Source organism: Pristiophorus japonicus, chromosome 3, assembly GCF_044704955.1.
Source record: "Pristiophorus japonicus isolate sPriJap1 chromosome 3, sPriJap1.hap1, whole genome shotgun sequence".
Taxonomy (NCBI): domain Eukaryota; kingdom Metazoa; phylum Chordata; class Chondrichthyes; family Pristiophoridae; genus Pristiophorus; species Pristiophorus japonicus.
This window is the reverse complement of record NC_091979.1, coordinates 290,834,717-290,845,257: the sequence shown is the minus strand read 5'-3', so window position 1 is coordinate 290,845,257 and position 10,541 is coordinate 290,834,717.

Genomic DNA, 10,541 nt, shown 5'->3' with positions numbered 1-10,541 from the left:
CTCCTAGCCACGCATTGGGCCGTAAAGCGCTCACAGCTCTTTGCGGGATCATCGCTGATCGTTCTACTAACCCACTATATTCCCACTCAGATGTTATTAGATGGGAGGATAAAGAACGGCACGGTGAGCAGTGCTCGCATTGCCCACTGGACTTTATTGCTCTCACAAATACATCTGAGAGTGCAAGGCCTGAGTGAGCCCAAGTTGGCCGCCAACATGATTTACCCAGTGACAGCCCACAAGTGTACGGTGGAAGGGGTATGGGACATGGACATAGGATTCCGGGCCAGGTTACACCTAACGAGAGCTACATCGATGGGTCTAGTTTGGCGATGAACCGGGAGCATTTCACCGGGTACGGGATTTATGACCCTATGGCTGGGATAGCAAGTGCCATTAAACTCCCGAGTACCCTGAGCGCCCAGCACGCCAAACTGTCGGCAGTGGAGTACATCGTTACCCACCCCGACGAGTTCCCGGCCCCATACACCATCTGCTCGGATTCCATGTTTACGTGCAATTCATGTACCGAATACATGCCCATCTTGGCTCGTCGCGGTTTCATATCCGCAGACAGGAAGCCCTTAGCAACAGCACCGTTGCTGAGAATGGTTTTAGAGGCCACTGGGACCCCGGGATGTCATTACATCCACAAAGTAAAGGCTCACTCTAAGACAGGGCCCAGAGGGGAAGGTAACGGAAGGGCAGAATAGTTAGCAAAGAGGGAGCCAGGGAAGGAGTTTTTTGGGATCCATATGGGTCCAGCCCAGTAGCAGCGATCCGGGACAAAGTGGGGACACCAGGGAGTGCAGGGGTAGCATTGACCCCGGACTTAAGGCAAGTCCAGGCACAGGATCCCATCCTCAAGGTCGACCTGGAGCAGCTGGCTAAGGGCGAGAAGGTCGAAGGTCCGTTCGGGGTAGCATGTAAGTGGTTTCCCTTAGGTGTTTTCTACGCACCCCCACATTACAATAGTTCTAGACCTGGGAGTGATTACTGTACTGAACAGATGAATGAGTCATGGACAAATACCTCGGTGTCACCTGGCAATGCTTTATTAAAGCTACCTCAACACAGCAAAACTACAAGGAAACACAGTTATGATGCAGTACAATACAATACCCTGTCGTGTCTAATCGCGAAGTACCCAACGTCTAAACCCTCTGCTTGGATCCACAGTGTACCCCCGAATCTCTACCGACCCTGTGGTCCTTGCAGCAAAACCTCCCCACTAAAACCCTTACTAAGGCTTGGTTGGGAGAACACACGGCACTTTCTGACACAGTGGCTGTGATCTTAAAGATGCGTGGGCAGGGATGATGCTCACCGATTCGTTGGCTTACTCGCTGCTTCTCCTGGTAAAAACGTGTCTCTTCTGGTTCCGTACTGGTTTCTTCTCTCCATCCCAGATGGAGTGCACGGTCCTTGTGGAGGTGAAGCAAGTGAGAGCAGAGAGAGAGATGTGGCCACACGGTCCCATTTTATATTCCAAAACTGTTTGCCCTCTCAGGCCGAAATTCAGGTCCTTGTTTCGAGGCTTCATGTTTGTATGGCTTCTGGGTATTCCAGTGATGGCTGGTTAATGGGGTTTCACTTCCAACTGGTCTGGGACTTAATGGCTTTCTATTGGTCTGGATTCCCGCCTCTCTGGGTTATCTCATCCAGGTAATGACTTGATCACTGACCAGTTTACATTGCTGATCTATCTCTGACAAGTTCACATTGCTTAACAATGGACCTTCTTTGCCCATTACCTGTGATGAGTTGTCTTATCCTGGCCATTGAAACTTTCCAGACCACCCCTGCCCATCAGATGTGGATTTCGAGTACAACATGCAAAAGTACCTGGGCCCCTCTCACAAACAGGCTTCCAGTTTTTTTTTCAGCAGCGAGAAATATTAAAACGCAATGTCCAGATAATGTCCAACAATCCTTGGGGAGCTGATGCCTACAGCGGACATCACCGTAAAGGAGGGGATGCTCTTTAAGGGGATCGGTGGATAGTTCCCGAGGTGCACCAGGGGGAATTCCTCCAGTTGGCCCATGGGGGCCCTTGAGTGGGACACCCAGGGCCGGAGACTACCTGGCAAATAGTAGAACAGGCAGGGTGGTGGCTGAAACTGAGGGAGGATGTCCGTGATTTTTGCGCAGACTGTCTGGTGTGTGCGGCGAACAACCCCGATCCGCAACGTAGGAAGGTTCCCATGGGGCACATGAGAAGGGTAGAGGACCAGGGCAGTCAGTACAGGTTGATTACATTGGGCCATTACCACCACAAAGTGGGGTTACAAGTACTGTTTAGTCCTAATAAAAGTGTTCTCCAAGTAGATGGAAGCCTTCCCTTGCCGATCAGCCACGGCGTTGGCGACGGCAAGGATTTTGGTAAGGGAAGTGTTCCCAGGTGGGGACTGCCACAGATCGTGGAGTCCGACCAAGGGAGCCACTTCATACAGGCCACCTTGAAGGTTCGAGGGATAGAGGGTAAATGGAATGTGGCTCATCAGGGGTCATGGAGCGACTTAATCGGACCATCAAAGAAAGGCTGCGGAAGGAAACAGAGCCGTCCCCGAAAAGGTGGGATGAGGTCCTGCCATTAGTTTTGATGGGGGTCCGAGCCAGCCTCTCTAGGAGCACAGGGTAGTCGCCGCATGAGCTCATGACCGGGAGGGTCATGTGCACACTCACCCATGTTCTGGCACCGGTTCTCACCGAAGGTCAAGTGAGAGAAGTAAACCGGGATAAGTTTGTCAAGAATCTGTACGAGAGGTTGAAGCAGATTCATTGGCAGGCAGCCAGTAACATGGGGAAACAGCACCGGAGTAATCGGTTGCTGCTCAAGCCCCAGAGAATGCACGAGTGGAAGGTAGGGGACCAGGTGATGGTCTGAAACTACGCTCGTGTAGTGACTTTTGAGCCACTGAGATGGGAGCTTACAATATAGTGGATAAGGTAAACCTCATGGTTTACGCGATTAAACTTCCAAGGTGCACAAAGTGGTTCATAGAAACTTGGAAACATAGAAAATAGGTGCAGGAGTAGGCCATTCGGCCCTTCGAGCCTGCACCGCCATTCAATAAGATCATGGCTGATCATTCACCTCAGTAACCCTTTCCTGCTTTCTCTCTATACCCCTTGATCCCTTTAGCCATAAGGGCCATATCTAACTCCCTCCTGAATATATCCAATGAACTGGCATCAACAACTCTCTGCGGTAGGGAATTCCACAGGTTAACAACTCTCTGAGTGAAGAAGTTTCTCCTCATCTCAGTCCTAAATGGCTTACCCCTTATCCTTAGATTATGTCCCCTGGTTCTGGTCTTCCCCAACATCGGGAACATTCTTCCCGCATCTAACCTGTCCAGTCCCGTCAGTATTTTATATGTTTCTATGAGATCCTCTCTCATCCTTCTAAACTCCAGTGAATACAGGCCCACTCGATCCAGTCTCTCCTCATATGTCAGTCCTGCCATCCCGGGAATCAGTCTGGTGAACCTTCGCTGCACTCCCTCAGTAGCAAGAATGTCCTTCCTCAGATTAGGAGACCAAAACGGAACACAATATTCCTGGTGAGGCCTCACTAAGACCTTGTACAACTGTAGTAAGACCTTCCTGCTCCTATACTCAAATCCCCTAGCAACATACCATTTGTCTTCTTCACCACCTGCTGTACCTGCATGCCAACTTTCAATGACTGATGTACCATGACACCCAGATCTCGTTGCACCTCCGCTTTTCCTAATCTGCCACCACTCAGATAATATTCTGCCTTCGTGTTTTTGCCAACAAAGTGGATAATCTCACATTTATCCACATTATATTGCATCTGCCATGCATTTGCCCACTCACCTAACCTGTCCAAGTCTTTTCGCGTCCTCCTAACAGCTCACATCACCACCCAACTTAGTGTCATTTGCAAACTTGGAGATATTACACTCAATTCCCTCATCCAAATCATTAATGTATATTGTAAAGAGCTGGGGTCTCAGCACTGAGCCTGTGGCACCCCACTAGTCACTGCCTGCCATTCTGAAAAGGACCTGTTTATCCCAACTCTCTGCTATCTGTCTGCCAACCAGTTCTCTATCCACGTCAGTACATTACCCCCCCAATACCATGTGCTTTACTGCACACCAATCTCTTGTGTGGGACCTTGTCAAAAGCCTTTTGAAAGTCCAAATACACCCTTGTCCACTCTACCAGTTACATCCTCAAAAAATTCTAGAAGATTTGTCAAGCAGGATTTCCCTTTCATAAATCTAGGCTGACTTGGACCAATCCCATCACTGCTTTCCAAATGTGCTGCTATTTCATCTTTAATAATTGATTCCAACATTTTCCCCACTACTGATGTCAAGCTAACCGGTCTATAATTCCCCGTTTTCTCTCTCCCTCCTTTCTTAAAAATCCTAGAAGATTTGTCAAGCATAATTGATGTTATGTATTTAACCCATTGCAACCTGTGTTATACTACCACCAGAGGCTCTACCTGTAGGAGTCCCAAGGGATCCCAGCATCCTTTGGGAGCATGGTATATAAGCAGGCCACCCACGAGGTACCTGCACTCTGGAATCTTATTAAAGGAGCTAAGGTCACAATTGCTCACTGTACACAGTACTCAGTTTCATCCTTTATTGTGAACGCATCAATTTCCCTTTCATAAATCCATGCTGACTTGGATCGATCCTGTCACTGCTTTCCAAATGCGCTGCTATTACATCTTTAATAATTGATTCCAACATTTTCCCCACTACCGATGTCAGGCTAACCGGTCTATAATTACCCGCTTTCTCTCTCCCTCCTTTTTTAAAAAGTGGGGTTACATTAGCTACCCTCCAATCCATAGGAACTGATCCAGAATCTATAGAATGTTGGAAAATGACCACCAATGCATCCACTATTTCTAGGGCCACTTCCTTAAGTACTCTGGGATGCAGACTATCAGGCCCTGGGGATTTATCGGCCTTCAGTCCCATCAATTTCCCTAACACACTTTCCTGACGAATAAGGATTTCCTTCAGTTCCCCCTTCTCACTAGGCCCTCGGTCCCCTAGTATTTCCAGAAGGTTATTTGTGTCTTCCTTCGTGAAGACAGAACCAAAGTATTTGTTCAATTGGTCTGTCATTTCTTTGTTCCCTATTATAAATTCACCTGATTCTGACTGCAAGGGACCTACATTTGTCTTCACTAATCTTTTTCTCTTCACCTATTTATAGAAGCTTTTGCAATCATTTTTTATGTTCCCTGCAAACTTACTCTCATGAACCAATGTAAGTTACTTCCACGTGGACCAGTGTAAGTTGTTTAACCCGGGAGTAAGGAAAGGAAAGAAACACCAAGCCGCTGTGAACAACATGGTGGATGCGGGTCTTCCTCCCATAGTTTGGGACAGCGAGGATCCCATGGTGGTGGCTGTACTGAGGAGCAGCAAGATCCCACGTCCAAGGGCGCTGTGGATACCTCCTTACAAGCCAACTAGGAGCTGTAAATGGCCTAGGCAAGAGGCGCCCTAGCGGGGCCACCTGGCAGCACAGGTGGTATTGTACATAGTTTTCTTTTAAAGTGTTTTGGTTAGTTGTAATGAAGCCAGACCTGTGGGGGTAGACCCTCTCACAGCAAGGTGCTTGTTAGTTTTGTTTTGCAGGAAGACGAGGATGGAATGGGGACAGCCCTGAGACTGAGCCTGATTTGGAGGTTGGCTGGAATGGGGCATAGCAGGTGAGGAGACACCGAGTTGTCCTTCCTCTACGGATGTACTGGGGGGAACAGACCCACCATGACACAGGGGGGTAGGACAGGGGACATGGACGGAATGGCAGCCTACTTCCACGAGGGAAGGAGGCCAGGGTGGCTGGGGTCGAATTCGACGAAATACTCCAGCCACGCCAGGCTCACATACGGGGAGGCTTCCATACCGTGACCCAGACTAAAGGTCACAGCCACACGCGTTAGGGTGACCAAAGGCAAGCACGCATGCTTGAAGTGCAAGGGACACATTCCCCTGCGACGGTGGTGGTGGCTCAGGAAATTGAGTCAGGACACGGGGAACCAGACAGCGGACTGAGAAAGCCTAGGAAACGATACATACTGAGAGATTACGGGGACACAGGAGGGAGTGGAAGTGTGCTGGAACAAGACGTGGAAGGAGGAAAAGGGAATTTATTTGTTTATGTGGGGGTCAGAACAGATCTGCCCAGAGGTGTGTCGATTGCCTTTTCGAGGCAATGGCAGGACACCCCCCCGGGATCAGATGGGATCAGATGGGATCCTGCGTGATCCCAGACCCTCCCAATACAATAAATTCCACGGAGCTTGTCGCACACAAGAGGAAACGCCTGCCCATAGCCCCACCAGTACAGGCGACAGAAGTTAGATGTCCCGCCACCACAGGCCCAGGGATGGTTTAGTTTTAGTCCCGACCGGGAAGGTTTTATTCCAGCGGCTGCATTACGCAGTCGCATTGGTCATTTTAAACTTAACCGGGGTACATCTGCCCGAGTGGTGTCCAAAAGAGACTGAGCAGCTGTATGAGGCGCTCATTAAAGAAATGTTCTGCCAGTTCTTTGAACTCAGTTACAGGGATGTGAGTCGGGAAAAGTTGTACGACATGGGAGTGTACAATAATGTTAGTCCGGGGAGGCAGAGGCGAGGGATGCTCAATGATGTCGCTACGGTGTTTATCGCAGGTGCATCTCTCGTCAAGACAAATGGAATACAAGGGAGGAAATTTAAGGGATAAATTCCCTGCTCTGGTGGGACATTGGTTTGAATGTAGAAGTTCCTACGTGGATCCGGATTTGCTCACAAGCTCTTGTAATTGTGCAGTTTCTCATTGTAACATATTTGTTGTGGCTGTCTTGCAAAAGGCGAAGCAAAGCGCTCCGAAGTCGGTGGGAGGTCTTGATTAAGGGTTGAACCTGAATGCTTTTCTCTGTAAAAATGTTGTATGAATATCTTCGTGTTGTATTTTAAGGGGTGTATTCGGGGTATTAAAAGTAAAGCATGCAGGGTTGATTGGAGACCATGACGTGTTTTCACCAGCGGACGTTTGATATTCCAGAGGGATTCTTGAAATATCAAAGGGAGACTGTAAGAATTGGCGTAAACATCGACAGCATCAGCATAAACATTTTGGACTTTAAGTTTTGGACATTGCTTTTTCATATTTCAGAAGTGCTGACAGCATGACTTGGGTCAGGCCCAGGCATATTCCACAGGAATACACGTGAGGTGGACGGGGATAGTCTGGGATGGCTGAAGTGAGATGGAGGACCCTTGGTCATGTAATGGGAACCCAGCAGTGAGAGATCAGGTAAACTGGTCCGTGTTCAAACCATCGAAATGACTGAAAGCCCTGGAGTGCGGGAACCTCAGGACAAAGGAAGCTATCTGGCCACCCAGACTCGTTGGAGCCTTTATCTCCAGGAACATCTCAGTAACAAAGGCACAGGCCAAAGATGTGATTTATTGCTTTTAGTTGGAGGCAAAGTTAGGCAAAGGACTTGTTTTTGGCACGAGAACTCCAAAGCATTTTTCAGGTATAAAAGATGGCAGTTTGCAAACATCCCTCTCTCCTCTTCTACGCTTACTTGTTTCATTCAACGCACTCAAGGACCGAGCATGCCATCTGGTACGGAGAGAAGAAACCATCTACGAGCAAAGTGAGCCTCGCTGTTTCAACTGGGAAGCTGACCTTGAGACTGGACTTGGAAACCACAGATTGGTATGAAACCAGAAGATATGCCTCATCGGGAGAAGCAGCGAGTAAGCCAGAGGGGTAACTGGTGAGCATTATCCCATCCCACACATCCTTGAGACCACCGCATAGTGTGAAGGGGTGTCGTGTGTCCCAACCAAACTTTAGGGGTTTAATGGGGAGGTTTCTGCGTGGATCATAAGTGTATGCACAGTCAGTTGGACAGATTCAGTTGTGCCCTATTGAGCCAAGCAGGGGTGTTTTAGTCATGGGTACTTCACGATAGGGGCCTGTTCAGACGGGCCAGTGTTGTGTGTTGTACGGTTAGTTTGTTTTACACCACCAGGGTGTGTTTTACTGGAAGCAGGTGTGTCTTAACGTGAATAAATGCATTGTGACTGTTGAGATCGAAAGATCTGTCTATAATTCTGTTCACCACTATAATTCCCATGGTCTAGAACTGTTGTAAGGGGGCGTGATTTGAAACCACCAAGGGCAAAACCACTTCAAGGTTCAGGGAGGGAATTCCAAAGGTGGCACAGCCAGAATAAACATTACAGTAAGTGGCCTGATGGTATTTTCAGGTTGCTACCACCCTGTTTGTGCCAGGAGGGGCACTTAAAATCTTCCTAATGTCGTGTAAACCAGGACCCTGAAATTCTGAGTCCTTGAATCTGTCACCAGAAGTACAACAGGGAGGGAATTGCCTACTCTTATGTCCCCAACACTGATCCTGTCAGAAATCGCAGAGTCAGCTCACTAGAATATTACTCGGCAGGACGAGTCGCACAAGCAATTGGTGTAATGCCCTTGGGAGGCCCTAAAATATGTGGGAATTGGGTGGAAGGAAATAGTTTGGAGGGTGCAACTGTGGCATTTAATATTGGACTATTTTTATATCAGAAAACTTCTCAGAGAGTGATGAGCGATAGAGAATTGGAATACAGAGAGTAGGTCAATAAAGCACGAGAACCATGTCGAAGGATGTAGCACAGACAGTAAGCAGCAACTCCCATTGCCCCAGAACCCCTTGCCAATGCAGGGTGAGGTTTTCTGAGCCTCCTAGGTTAGCAAAGGTAAGTGCTATGGTTGCAAGCTGCTGTTAATGCATATTTTGTACATATACCTTAAAAGTGCATTCACAAATCTAAGGGCATCAACCTTTGCACTAAAAAGATCTGTGCTGACACCTGCATATGGAAAACATCATTTCATGGATATAGCACCCTGCAATGCATGAATGCCCAGCAAAGCCTCCATATCTCTGAAATTTTCGTAAGTGATGAGCATTCTCAAATAATTGTGAAATTAAATAATCTGTGACCAACAATAACAAAAATTCTTCAGTCATTCAGAAAAAAAGTGCACATAGTTCCTGAAAAGAGCAGGCTACAGGAGAAGGAGAGATTGCAATTCTTGGGAACTCTTTCCGCTAGCCCTGTAGGCAATGGAGAAGTAGGAGGTCCTGCAACTGTAGATGATTTATGCTGACCAAATACTAATGGTTAAAGATGGTTTCTTTTTTTGAGGCTCATATTCTGAGGATATCCTTAAATGAGCCAAACAGAAGTGAAAACATGGGCAACAGGAAACTCAGTTCATTTTTAATTCTTCCAATTGCCACAGAAGATCAAAGCCAGAAAAATGCTGCAGAGAGAGAAAGAGTGAGGAGCCAATGTCAGAACTTTCAACATCTGGCACTGCCTACGGAAAGTGGCCCACTCCATAGGAACCCCATCATTTGCATTCACCATGGGGTGATACAGATAGACTCGGGAGAAATTGATATAGGGTGATTCCAACTGACCAGGACACTACAGGATGAGGTATTGGAGGTGGTGTATGATGTACCTGACAAGAAGCTAAGGAGATGTCAGACCCAGGCTGTTGAGCATTCAGATAATGAGCTCAGAACTCCTGCCATGAAAAGACAAATGCTTGCAGAATATCAAGACCATATGAAGGTACTCATCGGATAGCACAAATGGAGACGGAGTTCAATGCCATTCTTTGTGGCACTGCAAGAGAGAAACAGACAAATATAGAAACATAGAAATTAGGTGCAGGAGCAGGCCATTCGGCCCTTCAAGCCTGCACCTAATAAGACCATTCAATAAGATCATGGTTGATCATTCAACCTCAGTACCCCTTTCCTGCTTTCTCTCCACACCCCTTGATCCCTTTGGCCGTAAGGGCCATATCTAACTCCCTTTGAATATATCTAACGAACTGGCCTCAACAACTTTCTGTGGTAGAGAATCCCACAGGTTAACCACTTTCTGAGTGAAGAAGTTTCTCCTCATCTCGGTCCTAAATGGTTTACCCTTTATTCTTAGACTGTGACCCCTGGTTCTGGAACTCTCCAGCAATGGGAACATTCTTCCTGCCTCTAACCTGTCCAATCCCATCAGAATTTTATATGTTTCTATGAGATTCCCCCTCATTCTTCTAAACTCCAGTGGATACAAGCCCAGTTGATCCAGTCTCTCATATGTCAGTCCTGCCATCCCGGGAATGAATCTGGTGAACCTTCGCTGTACTCCCTCAATAGCAAGAACGTTCTTCCTCAGATTAGCAGACCAAAACTGAACACAATATTCCAGGTGTGGCCTCACCAAGGCCTTGTACAACTGCAGTAAGACCTCCCTGCTCCTATACTCAAATCCCCTAGCTATGAAGGCCAACATGCCACTTGCCTTCTTCACCGCCTGCTGTATCTGCATGCCAAACTTCAATGACTGATTAACCATGACACCCAGGTCTCGTTGCACCTCCCCTTTTCCTAATCTGTCACCATTCAGATAATATTCTGTCTTCCTGTTTTTGCCACCAAAGTGGATAACTTCT